We start from the raw sequence: 15,441 nt of genomic DNA, 5'->3' as shown, positions 1-15,441 counted from the left end.
TTTATTAGAAACACCTACCTTGTACTTCCACTCACTGGCCACTTTATTAGAAACACCTACTTTGTCTTTCCCCTCACTGGCCACTTTATTTGAAACACCTGTCTTGTGCTTCCACTCATTTGGCCACTTTATTAGAAACACCTATTTTCTGGCCACTTTATCAGAAACACTTACCTTGTACTTCCACTGACTGGCCACTTTATTAGAAACACCTACTTTGTCTTTCCCCTCACTGGCCACTTTATTAGAAACACCTCCCTTGTCTTTCCCCTCACTGGCCATTTTATTTGAAACACCTGTCTTGTGCTTCCACTCATTTGGCCACTTTATTAGAAACACCTATTTTCTGGCCACTTTATCAGAAACACCTACATTGTGCTTCCACTCACTGGCCACTTTATCAGAAACACCTACCTTGTACTTCCACTGACTGGCCACTTTATTAGAAACACCTACCTTGTACTTCCACTGACTGGCCACTTTATTAGAAACACCTACCTTGTCTTTCCCCTCACTGGCCACTTTATTGGAAACACCTATTTTTTGGCCACTTTATTAGAAACACCTTCCTTGTGCTTTCGCTCACTGGCTGCTTTATTAGAAACACCTAGATATCGGGAATGGCTAACACAAACTGTGCATCAACAGATGAGCTACAGTCTCTAACCGAACACCAGAAGAGTGGAGTTTCTTCAAACAGAGGGGTTTCTAATAAAGTGGCCAGTGAGTGTAGCTGTCCAGTCACTTTCGACCGTGTTGTGGAGCGTATCTGCAGTGTGAGAGTTCACTAAGATGTCATTAGGAACGTCTGTAGGTGGTTGCTGGTGTGCAGGCATGGAGGCTGATAGCAGTGTGTGTAAGACGTGGTCAGCATGTGCAGGGAGTAATTACCCGGCTAATGGATTTGTAATAGGCCCACAGCATTCGATTAGGTCGCCCCCTGCAGTACCGGACGCCTCATAAAAAAGATTTAGCGCTCTAATGCCCATTGTTTTTGAAGCTCTTTTAAATGATGTCATATTGAGGAGCTTGAAGAATCGATGGTTTCGAGTGTTCTAGCTGGATTGATCCAATTAAACCCTCAGATACGGATCTCAGAGTTCTTCAGCTGTCCAGCCCAATAAATGTCATTTAATGGGACGCTCCAGTCTGCCGGGTCTGAATCTGAGCACGGAAATCCCACACAGCGTCCCCAGACGTAATCCCTGGAAAAACGCTCCATGTTCCCATCGCACACAGCGGTTATTAACCACGCCGAGGGACCGGAAATAAATCTTCTTGCTGTTGTTCTTCTGTGTCTTCTTTCACGTACATCTGACTACATAATCAAGTACGCTAAATTGACAAAAGTATTGGGACACCTGCTTATTCATTGTTCAATCAAGAGTATTAAAAATGAGTTTGTTGGAGAAACTGTCTCTACTGTCCAGGGAATAAGGTTTTGTACTAGATTCTGGAATTTTGGAGCATTGCTGTAAGGATTTGATTGCATTAGGGAGCATTAGAGTGAGTTTAGGATGTTGGATGATGATCACCACCCCCCTTACCCCACTCATCCCAAACTTCCCATCATCATCCCAACATCCCAAATCATTTGGATGGAGCACCAGTGACTACACTTTAAGCAGGGTTGGTGTGTGTGTGCATTTGCACGTCTGGGTCAGCAATGGATGTAACTTAACGCTGAATGCTGAATGCATTCTTTAAAAAGGGGTGTCCACAAACATTTGGCCATATACTGTGGCATGCTTTTCTCTTCGGACATGATAAAACCTTATTCACTGTTAAAAGTTTAGGATCCTTGAGGATCGTTTGGGGGTTCTTGGGTCAGTTTAAAGCTGTGGAGGAAGCTTTAAGGGTAGCTTTGAGGAGCCCTTTCTTCTTAAAATCCTTTCTTGAAGGTTCCTGAAAGCACACTAAGAGGTTCCTTCACAGTTGAAGAACCTCCAAAAGATGCATCATTGTTAATCGTTTAAGATCTTTGAGGAACGTTTGGGGGTCCTTGGATCAGTTTGAAGCTGTGGAGGAAGCTTTAAGGGTAGCTTTGAGGAACCCTTCCTTCTTAAAATCTTTCCTTGAAGGTTCCTTAGAGCACTTTAAGAGGTTCCTTCACAGCTGAAGAACCAGAAGGTTCCAGACTGAGCCCTTCCATGGCATTCTTGGTGTTGGTTTGTGCTTAGGACTGTGTGGTAACTGGTAATTGCAGGCCATGGTCTGAGAGTGAGGGCATGATGATGATGATGATGATGATGGTGATGATGTTGATGATGATGATGATGATGATGATGTGTGTTGTGTTCTCCTCCCCTCGAGCACTCGCTGAACTCTTTCTGGACAGTTTATGGACAGTGCTCCTCCTTCAGTGTAATGATAAGTGGCAACTTTTCATTTCTGGCCTTAATTTCACAGATGAGGTGTAATTGAGGAGCTGCTCGGCTGAGCCTCGGGGAAACACTGCATGGAAGTCGTTTGCTTTTGTCTGCTGGGATTAAATAAATCCCACCCCCTCCCTGATGTCTTCTCTTTCCAGAGCTTTTCTCCAGCTCCTCTCCCTGTCATCCCAGAATACGAGGAACGTTGTAAGGCGTGAGAAGCAGGGTGAGACGATTACGTGGAGGTGTGCTCCTTGGCCAGCCAGAAGACATTCACTATGTGTCCAAATATTTTTGGACACTCCTTCTAATGAATGCATTTAGCTACTTGCACCTATTTCAGATGTCTATTCCATGCAGTGAAGTATTGCAGATAGAATAGGACTGCCCTACCATGCCTAATGCCAGGCGTAGGCTAGTAGAGGGGTCTATAAAGCCCCCCAGCATTGAGCTGTGGAGCAGTGGAAGAACTGTGTTCTCTGGAATGATGGTGGTGGAGCTCCATCCAGTACTTTTGGGATGAGTTGAGAAGTGAGGTGGGATGGTGATCATTATCCAACATCCTGACCTCATTAACGCTCTTGTTCCTGAATGCAATCAAATCCTCACAGCAATGCTCCTCCAAATTCTAGTAGAAAGTCTTCTTCCCTGGACAGTAGAGACAGTTACTCCAACAAAAGCAGGATCAAACTTTTAAATGCGCTTGATTTCAGAAGAAACAATGAATTGAACAGGTGTCCCAATACTTTTGTCAAAATAGTGTAATCTTCCAGCGGGTCCAGGGTCTTTCTTGGGGTCTCCTCCAGGTTGGTTGTGCCTGTGACCTGGAGGCATCCTTATCAGATGCCCGAACCACCACAGCTAGTTCTTCTCGAGGCAGCTACCTGACCCAGAAAGCTCAGTTTGGTCACTCGTGTCCATGATCTCGTTCTTCTTTCAGTCCTTACCGAGCGTTCCTGACCAACGGTGAGAATGGCTGACTGTTCTAGAACGTTCTAGACGATGACTGGATCAGAACATCTCCAAAACATCAAGCATGTCTTATGGGGTGTTCCTGGTATGCAGTGGTCAGTACCTACCAACGGTGCTCCAAGGAAGGACAATCGGTGAACTGTTGATGGGGTCATGAGCGTCCAAGGCTCATCATCAGAGGTCTTGTGGAGTCCATGCCTCATCGGGTCAGAGCTGTTTTGGTGGCACAAGGTGGACCTACACAATATTACACAGGTGGTTTTAATGTTATGGCTTTTCTCGCACTCATCTGTCCATCCTCTCTTCCTGGGGGTGGTTCTTGCTCTCGGTGGGATTGTTCCCTCTAATGGCTATTGTGGCCTGTGGCCCCCGTTAGGCCGCTCGCTGCAGCTGGATGGTGCAGTCATCACTCAGTGGGAGTTGTAGTTTTTTTCAGAGGTGGTTTTGTAGTTTCTCCCAGAGGCTAGAGGAGCTGATTAACGTGCTTATGTTAGTGCTTACTCCTACCCTGTCTAAACTAATGACTCAGCAGTGTGTGTGTGTGTGTGTGTGTGTGTGTGTGTGTGTGTGTGAGAGAGAGAGAGAGATTGCTGCCACTGGGACTGTGTTTGCTCCCCCTGCTCTAAATTTAGGCATCAGTGTTTATAGAGCCCCTGCAGGTGCTCAGATGTGTGTGTGTGTGTGTGTGTGTGTGTGTGTGTGTGTGTGTGTATGTGTGTGTGTGTGTGTGTGTGTGTGTCCCACTCCATCCCAGTTGTTTCCAGCCTGCCTGCTGAGCCAGTGTAGTTGGAGGGGAGAGCTTTATGAGAGTGTTTTGAACTGAAAGGTATTCCTCTGAGTGCTTCTTGAGTGTGTGATGTAACGCAGCCTGTGGCCACAAAAGTTGGGTCACTGTGAAAAAGTGCAAAACTATAAAAGTGCAGAGAGGCTGACTGCGGGAGGCCTGGGCGTCGCTGGACGAAGTCGGTGCCAAATGGACTTGATTTGCATTGTTTTCACCTGAAGAATGTCCGAAGAACGTCCCGAAGAACGTCCATCTGCTTTCCTTCTCACTTCACTAGACGTGTTTATATTTTGTGCAGAATAGCAGTGAGGACTTAAAGAGTGCATTTCCTGAAGGTTAAGTGCCTCCCAGCTCCAGGTAGTTGCTAGGCTGTTGCTATGTGATCACTGGTGTAACCTTGGTCAGGTTGGTCATACTGGTGGACTAGGCGTGGTCATGGTGGTCAACAAACTTGGCGATACTGGTTGACTAGTTTGGTTAGGCTGGTCTTACTGGTGCATTTCCTAAAGGTTTTAAGTGCCTCCCAGTTCCAGACAGTTGCTAGGCTGTTGCTATGTGGTCATTGGTGTTTGGAATTTTTGCCAAATGGTTGATGTGGCATCCTGGGTGGTTGCTAGGTTGTTGCTATGCAGTTGGTGTGGTATTTCAGGTGGTTGCTATGGAGTTGCTACGTATTTTTTGTGGCATTTCAGGTTGGCTAGTTTGGTCAGGTGGGTCATACTGGTGCATTTCCTAAAGATTAAGTGCCTCCCAGTTCTAGATGCGGTCATTGGTGTATTTTTTTTTTTTTTTGCTAAGTGATTGATGTGGCATCCTGGGTGGTTGCTAGGTTGTTGCTATACAGTTGGAGTGGTATTTCAGGTGGTTGCTATGGAGTTGCTGTGCATTTGCTGTGGCGATACTGGTTGACTAGCTCGGTCAGGTTGGTCATACTGGTGGACCAGGCGTGGTCATGTTGGTCAACAAACTTGGTGATACTGGTTGACTAGTTTGGTCAGGTTGGTCATACTGGTGCATTTCTTGAAGGTTAAGTGCCTCCCAGTTCCAGACAGTTGCTATGCTGTTGCTATGTGGTCACTTTTGTTGTTGTTGTTGTTTTTGCTAAGTGGTTGATGTGGCATCCTGGGTGGTTGCTAGGTTGTCACTATGCAGTTGGTGTGTTATTTCAGATGGTTGCTATTAGAGTTGCTATGTATTTGCTGTGGCATTTCAGATGACTGCTAGGGCATTCTTGGTGGTTGCTAGGGCAGTTGCTAAGGCCTAAATGCTTCTTGGTGGTTGCTGTGGTACTTTGGGGGGCGGTTGTGGTGGTTGCTAAGATGTTTCAAGTGGTTGCTGTGGTGATGCTAAGGTCTTCCATGTGTTTTTTTTTTTGTAATACATTGCTATGGTATTGCTAAGTCATTGTTGTGGTGTTGCTACAGTATTTAAGTGGTTGCTATGATGTTGCTAAGTGATTGCAGGGGTGTTCTAGCATGCCTGACCCTGTGTTCTGACCTGACTGTCTGAACTGGGATCGGGTTGTACCATACAACTATAATGACAATAAAAACACATGATGATGATGATGATGATGATTATTATTATTATTATTATTATTATTATTATTATTATGATTTCTTGTCTTATTGTACCTCATAATTTATTATTTCTGTTTCTTTGATCCTTGTTCTCTGTCTCTTACTAACGCCTCTAACGCCTTGTATCTCCACTCAAATCTAACATCAGTTCTGCATGAGAATGAATGTTTTCACAGGTGCTGCTCTGTAGAAGGTGTGACTGCAGTAGTCACACACTTTTAATTGGTGTGTGAACGGCTTTCTCTCACCTCGCTGTTCGGGGTGATGGAGCTGTGTGTGTGAAATCATGGCTGCTTATGGCAAATGATTATGTGTGATCAGAGAGAGTTCAGGAACTGGGAAAGTTTATAAAGCTAAACTTTTCCTAAATGTAGTTTGTGAAAAATACTGACCGGAAAATACTGTCACTGACATTGGAGAAATGTAGGTGTGGAGATGCAGGGGCACATCATACTGGTCGACCAACATGGTCAGGCAGATCAGGCTGGTTGACTTGCTTGGTCAGGTCGGTCATACTGGTGGACCAGACGTGGTCTTGGTGGACAACAAGCTTGGCGATACTGGTTGACTAGCTTGGTCAGGTCCATGATACTGGTGGACCAGACATGGTCATACTGGTCAACAAGCTTGGCGATACTGGTTGGCTAGCTTGGTCAGATTGGTCATACTGGTGGACCAGATGTGGTCATGCTGGTCAACAAGCTTGGTCATACTGGTTGACTAGCTTGGTCAGGTTGGTCATATTGGTGGACCAGACGTGGTCAGGCTGGACAACAAGCTTGGTCATACTGGTTGACTAGCTTGGTCAGGTCCATGATACTGGTGGACCAGACATGGTCATACTGGTCAACAAGCTTGGCGATACTGGTTGACTAGCTTGGTCAGGTTGGTCATATTGGTGGACCAGACGTGGTCAGGCTGGACAACAAGCTTGGCGATACTGGTTGACTAGCTTGGTCAGGTCCATGATACTGGTGGACCAGACATGGTCATACTGGTCAACAAGCTTGGCGATACTGGTTGACTAGCTTGGTCAGGTCCATGATACTGGTGGACCAGACATGGTCATACTGGTCAACAAGCTTGGTCATACTGGTTGACTAGCTTGGCCAGGTCCATCATACCGGTGGACCAGACATGGTCATGGTGGCCAACAAGCTTGGTGATACTGGTTGACTAGCTTGGTCAGGTCCATGATACTGGTTGACCAGACATGGTCATACTGTTCAACAAGCTTGGCGATACTGGTTGACTAGCTTGGTCAGGTCCATGATACTGGTGGACCAGACATGGTCATACTGGTCAACAAGCTTGGTCATACTGGTTGACTAGCTTGGTCAGGTCCGTCATACCGGTGGACCAGACATGGTCATGGTGGCCAACAAGCTTGGTGATACTGGTTGACTAGCTTGGTCAGGTCCATCATACTGGTGGACCAGACATGGTCATGGTGGCCAACAAGCTTGGTGATACTGGTTGACTAGCTTGGTCAGGTTGGTCATACTGGTGGACCAGACGTGGTCATGCTGGTCAACAAGCTTAGTCATACTGGGAGACCATCTAAACCATCAAATAGAAATGAAAACATACCCTACACTAATCAAATGCTGAGCTTATCAACCAGTTTAACCAGTCTGATTTTCTAGTGGACATATGTCAGAGACCAGCGCGTGACACCACAGGTCCCACCTTTAGAAACAGGTGAAAGCAGGTCATTTTACAGAAGGAGCTTTAATTAGGGTTTCTGTTCTGTTCCAGCTTCACAGGCTTGTCACGCCCAGTGCTGTAGTGGTGTCTGGACTTGGAGTGTTCAGCTCTAGAAGGCGCTCGCTATCTCTCAAATACGAGAGATAAGGGGCAGAGTTATCTCTCCAGAGCCAAGCGCTGACTCACTGACACACTGAGGAGGAACAGGCCTGTCAGAGTGGAGTATTTCAGGGCTCTGGCTGAGAGTCTAGTGCAACACAGTGGGTATTCTAATTCCACTCTGTTTCGCAACAAATGTGGCCCTGATTTGTGGTTTTCTGTCATTTAGAAATGTGCTATTTAGGGGCCCAAGTGGTCCAGCAGAATAAGGGTCATACTGGTGGACCAGACGTGGTCATAGTGGACAACAAGCTTGGTGATACTGGTTGACTAGCTCGGTCAGGTTGGTGATACTGATTGACTAGCTTGGTCAGGTCAGTCATACTGGTGGACCAGACGTGGTCATGCTGGTCAACAAGCTTGGTCATGTTGGTGGACCAGACGTGGTCATGCTGGTCAACAAGCTTGGTCATTCTGGTTGACTAGCTCTGTCAGGTTGGTCATGTTGGTGGACCAGACGTGGCCATGGTGGTCAACAAGCTTGGTCATTCTGGTTGACTAGCTCGGCCAGGTTGGTTTACACAACCATAATTGTTTGCGAAAGCCAACATTTACACCAGTACACACACAAAACCAGTACAGTTACACCAGTAAACATCATTACACCTGCAGAACCTCCACTACAGAATCTGCTTAATAAGATAAATAATTAATTAACATTAATTCTGTAAAATAAAGGTTTCGAAGTGGGTCATGGCTTTGATATGTGGTTCTAAAAATACCTTTTATATTAGATGGAGGTTCTTTAAAATCTGAGGAACCATGGAAGCGTCCATTACGACCACTATTCCCTTAAAAACAGTTGGACCCCTCATCATTCCAAGGCTTATCACACTCTAAGGAGCATTACTCAGTACCTACAGGGGCTTCTGTACACACTGGTGGGGCAATTCTCTGATAATAGAGGTTTGTAATAACACTGTCGGCCTGTCGGCGGGACATAGGCTGTTTGAGGGGTTAAACGCGTCAAAATTGAAGACGACACAGTGCACCTCTTTAATGTACAGCCATGTATTCTGACTTTCGAAATTGTTATAATTATTTTTTTCATATTAATGTAAACCTGACCCCACCACCAAAGTGTATCTCAATTGTAAATGCATGCCAGTATACGTTTTTGCATTTTTGTGAATATAAATGAATTTACACAAATCCCATTGGACATTAGACAGTGCTAGCATAAGTGACAAGTGCATTGGCTATCTAGCTGGATACAACCCTTCACTAGGTAAGATATCTAAACCAGCAGCAAACACCTCAGCTTTCTAGTGCAGAAATACAGTGAAATTTGTGTCTACAAAAATATAATAATACTGTAAAATTGGAAGAAATATACAAAAATAGGAAGTATTGTATAGTAATAATATGACAAAAATACACAAAAAGTTATGAAATTGTAAAATTTGAATCATAAAAATGTGAAAATGACAGAAAATGTATCACAGTAAATTTGAGAGGAAATGTAAAAATACAGTAATAAATAAATCAACTACAATAAAGTCAAATACAGTCAAATCCATACAAAGTGACTTTACACCACTTTCTGTACATTTTTACATCATTCATAAAGTAGGAATTCAAGCAGCTTTTAAAGTAACCAGCATTTTATAGTCTTATGCAAAAGTTTGGGCACCCCGGTTAAATAGCAAATTGAGAAATATGTTGTTGATTTAAAGCTGTATCATTTAATTCCAGTAAATACATAGAAATTCTATAATGTGTAGAAAAAAAAAGAGATGGGTGGATATATTAGTGGCCATGCGTGTATCTCTGAGCTGCTCTGACAAAGGCTGCGCTGTTCTGATGGCTAGACGACTGGGTCAGAACATCTCCAACACATGAGGCCTTAGGTGTTGTGTGGGGTGTTCCCGGCATGCTGTAGGTCAGAACCTACCAAAGGTTCTCCAAGAAGGTACAACCGGAGAGCCGGTGACAGGCGTCATAGGGGTGCCCAACGATAGGCTGTTAGCTCTGCTGTAGTGGTGTCTGGACTTCAGGGCAGTTAACTACAACCGCCTGCCTGGGTCAGGATGGCCCTAATATTTAGCTCTAGAGATAAGAGGCAGAGTTATCTCTCCAGAGCCAAGCTCTGACTCACTGCCTCACTGAGGAGGAACAGGCCTGTCAGAGTGGAGTTCTCTCACAGCGTACAAGATTAGAAGATCTGCTGCTAGCGTCTTGGAGCCAGATACCACAGGACACCTTCAGAGGTCCTGTGGAGTCAAAATGCCCCAATGGGATTGGCGGCACGAGGGTGATGTACACATTTTTAGGCAGGTGGTTTTAATGTTATGGCGGATCGGTATATATATATATATATATATAGAGAGAGAGACACCATGTCTACAGGGGTTGGGTAGGGGGGTTGGGGGGGCTCTTCTTTTGCCCCTTCCAGCTACATATCCCTGCCTTCTGCTGACCAACACTTACGGAACTCAAGGCATCCATTGCAGAGGCCTTCGATAGAGATAGGTGGGCGGTGAGCGAGTGCTGAAGTGTGTGTGAGTGCATCCATATGTGTATGTTGAATGCTTGAATCCTTGCCTGAATTGTGTGTGTGTGTGTGTGTGTTGTGTGTGTTGTGTCAAGGCCGGTGGATTATCAGTAAAGGGCAGACTGATAAGTTGACATAGTGAAGCTGACATTTGGAGATGTGGGCTGAGCGAGCAGCTGAGTGTGTGTGTGTGTGTGTGTGGGGGGGGGGGGACGTACGTTACCGCCGGCTACAGAACAGACAACACACCAATAAAAGACTCTCGGAAAACAACACAGCGGGGAAACACAGAGCCAGCCCGGGGTATAATGACAACAAGCCATGAAAATCCTCGCTGTCGGATATACAGAGGAAGAGGAGGGCCGGAGAATCCTGATAGACCCTCTTGTAAAGTCACAGATAACGAGAGAGAGAGCGCGAGAGCGCGAGAAAGAGATGGAAAGAAATGGAAATAAGAATCGGTGCCTGCAGTGAAAAGCCACTGTGGATCAGTGATGGTGTCTGAGGCAGCCTTTCAATAGAAGCTTCCTAAAGGCCTTGGCTGCACTTTACAATACACCAAGATCTCTCTCTCTCTCTCTCTCTCTCTCTCTCTCACTTTTGATTATTAATTTACTACCTCTCTCGCTCTCATTTATATTGTACTGTTCAGATGTTCAATGTTTTACTCCCCTAATCCCATTATTCTACATCCTGTCTCTCAGCAGTGAGAGAGTTTTCCTGCAGAAGCTCCAGATCTCATCAGAACAGATAAAGCAGGGGAACATAAATCCAGTAAAAAGGAGAAACAAGAGCTTCTCATTCTGAAGAAAGAAAGTAGTGAGATCTTGTGGGTGAGCTAGTCTGAAGAACAGAGCTCGGTTCCTCCAGGGTTCTCCTGGACGCCCCCCCCCAGTCCAGCCAGCACAGCGTGGAGGATGTGTTCAACTCCATCAGCAGCAGCAGCAGCAGCAGCTCACCTGATTTACCATCATTAAGCCCTGATTTAGCAGCCAGAGTGGATTTAATGTCCAGGTAGTTATGCTATGTGGTTACTAAATGGGTGCTATGGTATCCCAGGTGGTTGCTGTGTTAGCAGGTGTGTTGCTAAGCAAGTGCTAAGTGCTCATTTATGCAGATTTCTTCTGTACAACATCTGGAGAATTCGACCTTGCCTCTCTAGAGAGTCGCCCAGGTGCTCATTCAGTCTCTCTCTTCTGGCTGGTCTTCCTATATGTACCATCAGGCTCCTGCATCTGATCCAGAGTGCAGTGGTACGGGTCTACATTCAGCCTTCACTGACTTCCTGTTGCTGCTGTCCAGCTCATCAGATTCAGACCCCTGACTCTGGCCTACAAAGCCAAGACTGGACCAGCCAGCCCCTCCGTACTTGATGGCGATGGTCAAAAGCCGATCTGCACCGAGAGCCCTTCCAGCTTCAAGTATGGCTCGGCTTGACCCGCCATCCTTTAAGATCCACGGAAGACGAGCGTCCAGACTTTTTTCTGTCCTGCACCGAAGTGGAGGAACAAACTTCCCCTGGGTGTCCGAACAGCAGAGTCCAACGCTCGCTGTCCTCAAACCCAGACTGAAGACCCTCCTCTTCTGAGAGTACTCAGGCGAAGAGAAGAATATTATGGTCTCCATATTGACTTGAGTTTAGTAGAGTCTAAGATTAGAGGATCTTTGAATGTTTAGTCTATTTAAACTAGCTGAGGTTGTTCTTGAGTGACCAGTGAAGCACTCCGCTCAGGATCTAGGCCATCCTCCCTGTTAAAGTCAGTGGAGCATCAGCATGGTCCTATAGCTGCTGTTGTTTGAAGGTAGAATTGCTGCATGAAACATTGCTTTAATGTTAATGCAGCAGACAGTGTATGACTCTCAGATCAGCTGCTATGAGCTACATACACTAGCCATTAGCTAGTCAAATGATTGGAGTAGAGGTAGCCTCATTCTGGTCATCCGCCCCTCTTTGTCTTTATGAAAAGTTGCATGGCTTTAATAAAAAAAGCATCAGTTGCTGTAAGTTTTTAAGGTGAGAATCTAGAGCATATCAGTCCGACTATCAGCTAAACTGGACTATCAGCGGAAATGGAATTGACCCCAGTAAAAGGTGTATACCATGCCCATATATCACAGTTGGTGAATGCACGTGTCACTGATGTGCCGTGCAGCCGTGCGTAAGTGCCGTTCATGGTCGTTACTTCCCTCGATACTTTCTTCATTCGTACATGTCACAGCTAATCCCCACTGCCCCCTTAGTCTTTCTCCGCTCTGTCATTTGTTCCACATCCTGCACTCACTCCAGCTCTCCGCTTCTGCACTCCTGGACTTGGAGAAGTTTTTCGTTCTGCTCTGGGTGAGAGGATGGCCTGTAAGTGCCCCCGTCCTGCAGTAAATGGAGCTTTGAGTTTTGCCACATCCAGTCAGAGTGAGTTAGGCTCAGGGGAGCGCTGTGGCAGGGCTGTGCAGTGTGAGCATTTCACTCACATTTGCACGCACCGATGTGAAAAACCATTTAGCCGCACCAGTTCCAGTGAGCCCGACACCCGACTCGAACTCTTCAAACTATCGAACTTGAAAACAAAAGAGTCTTATACCAGTTATGGAGTTTCTCTAGAACGTAGAACCTGCCATTTCCAGTGTGAGACCAATTTCCTGGACCGACCAATGGAAATATTCCACAATTAGGTGGTAGGACAAGCACACCGGGGTTCCTTCCCAAGGCTGGGCAAGAACACCACCTCGTACCATTGATGGCCTGGTTCCAGAGACTCTTGTCAAGTCAGGTCTGAAGGTCCTGAAGCAGCCTAAGAACCAAGCTGTGATGTTCTAGACAATTACTGGGTCATCAGAACATCTCCAAAACATCAGGCAGGTCTTGTGGGGTGCTACCGGTAGGCAGTGGTATTATGGTAGTGGTAGTATCTTCCATCCAAGGCTCATTGACGCTCATGGAGGCAGAACAATACTAGACGGATGTACATGTGTATAGTATATTTACTATATATTAATGGACAAAAGTATTGGGACACCTGCTGAGGCATTGTTTCTTCTGAAATCAAGGCTATTGCAAAGAGCTGATCCTGCTTTTGTTGGAGTAACGGTAAACTCTACTGTCCAGAGAAGAAGGCTTTCTACTAGATTTTGGAGGAGGAGCATTGCTGTGAGGATTTGATTGCATTCGGCAACAGGAGCATTAGTGAGGTCATCATCCCCAACTCTCCAACTCATCCCGAAAGTATTCCAGTCATTCCAGAGAACACAGTTCTTCCACTGCTCCACAGCTCAATGCCGGGGGTCTTTATTATACCCCTCTAGCCCACGCCTGGCATTATTAGGCAGCATGGTGCCTATAGGCTCATGTTGATCTGCTCCTGCAGAGAGTCCTATTCTATTCTATGCTTCTCTATGTAAAATGCAGACATTCCAGAAAGCTGTAAGATTAATAATCAGAGCTTTTTCTTTTCGCTGTGGTGGTCCAGACCCAGAGTCCTGCAGCAAACCACTCTCATTAAACTGCAGAACAATGGAAGCCTTTAATCTGTTCACTCCAAAGCTGCATTTCAGTTTAAATGGAGTCTAATCTCTATTACAGCCCCGTCACTCCGTGCGAACTTCCTCGACAGTGCCCCTGTAATGAGCGTGACTGGACTGTGCACATCTGAGGAAGTGGGGGGGGGGGGGGGGGGGGTAGCTCTGTGAATGCTTTCCAGATTGCATACGGACTGTAAACTGGGAACCCAGCACTGAGTGGGGGTAATTTTTTTCTTAATAATAAAAACGTGACCTGGAGTTCCAGCTTTGGCCTGAGGAACATGCTTGAAATTCCACTGTAGAATAAACAGACTGAAGATCAGAATCACAGTGTGACCAACTATATGACCATTAACCTTTATTTTCAGTTATGCAAAGAATGTCCTTTGCAGAATTTTGGGGGGTTTGGAAAGAAGCTGGGAGGAGGAGCGGAGTTCCTTTGACTGCTGACTAATAGTGACCCCCTTATAAAGGGGAATTCCACTAGCATTTCAGAGGTTGAGATGTTAAGTAGGGGTTTGGTGAGGAATTGGTCATTATTGAGAAGCTTACCAACTCTGATTTCTTTACAGTGGTGGTGAACGGTCAAGGACGGTCAAGTCAACACAAATTGAGCCATTTTTATTATTATCCAAACCCACCAGTGAACCTACACGTGTCTTCTGAGTTTTATATGGAATGTAAGAATTGTCATGGTAGAACTGTGAAAAGAAAATCTGAACAGAATACACTATATGGACAGAAGTATTGGGACACCTGCTCGTCCATTGTTTCTTCTGAAAAAAAAGAGCTGATCCTGCTTCTGTTGGAGTAACTGTCTCTACTGTCCAGGGAAGAAAAAAGGATTTCTACTAGATTTTGGAGGAGGAGCATTGCTGTGAGGATTTGATTGCATTCAGAAATAAGAGTGTTAGTGAGGTCAGGATGTTGGATGATGATCACCACCCCACCTCATCATCCCCAACTCCCTTCTCAACTCATCCCAAAAGTACTGGATGGAGCTCCACCATCCATCATTCCAGAGAACACAGGTCTTCCACTGCTCCACAGCTCAATACTGCTGGGGGGCTTCATACCCCCCCTCTAGCCCACGCCTGGCATTATTAGGCAGCATGCTGCCAATAGGTTCATGTATATCTCCTCCTGCAGAGAGTTCTATTCTATTGGCAATACTTCTCTACAGGGCCTAGACAAGCTGTGTATGCGTGCAGTTGCACATCAGTATCGGCAATGGGTGCAGCTTAAAGTGTCTGTCTGCATTCATTAGAAGGGGTGTCCACAAACATTTGGACACATTGCATAAGTTTTCTTTGGGGACAATTTGACCTCAGAACACCCTAAAAGTACCCCACTATGCACTATTAAAAATAAAGGTGCTATGGAGGGATCTTTGAGTGATGCCATAGGAGATCCCTCTTTATGGCATCTGTAATTTTTTAAAATGTATTTATTTTTTAATCAATCAATCAAAATGTATTTATATATCGAACATATTTACGATGCTCAAAAGGGAAACCCACCCTCCTCAGGTAGACGCCGGATCATAACAATAAAAATCAAAACAATACAGCAATAAAACTAAACTATAGCACTAAAACTAATTAAGGCAATTAACCCACCCACTCACTAGGACTCCACCTATCACTTGCAATGCTCCCGACACTAGGAGGAGAGTGAGGATGAACACATGCCTCCTCCAAAACATGTAAAGTCAGCCACCGCCTCTTTTCCACCTGCCAGCAATGCAAAATCACTAGGCAGCCAATGCTGCCGGAGGAAAGCCCTGGATTCCCAGCTCTAATACATCAGCTAACAGACACCTGTGCTGGCCGGCATCACAATAGATGTGATGAGGGA

At 45.5% G+C, this 15,441-nt stretch overlaps 1 protein-coding gene across 2 annotated transcripts in view; it reads left to right on the top strand.

Annotated features, from left to right (window-relative positions):
* The window catches only part of LOC140555919 (rho guanine nucleotide exchange factor 4-like), a 90,997-nt gene that overhangs the window by 25,375 nt on the left and 50,181 nt on the right, over positions 1 to 15,441 (top strand). The gene's annotated exons all lie outside the window — the stretch shown is intronic.

The sequence above is a fragment of the Salminus brasiliensis genome, chromosome 5 (assembly GCF_030463535.1).
Source record: "Salminus brasiliensis chromosome 5, fSalBra1.hap2, whole genome shotgun sequence".
NCBI classification, from domain to species: Eukaryota; Metazoa; Chordata; class Actinopteri; order Characiformes; family Bryconidae; genus Salminus; species Salminus brasiliensis.
The sequence above is the reverse complement of the archived record's forward strand: the minus strand, read 5'-3'. Positions and strand labels throughout refer to the sequence as shown.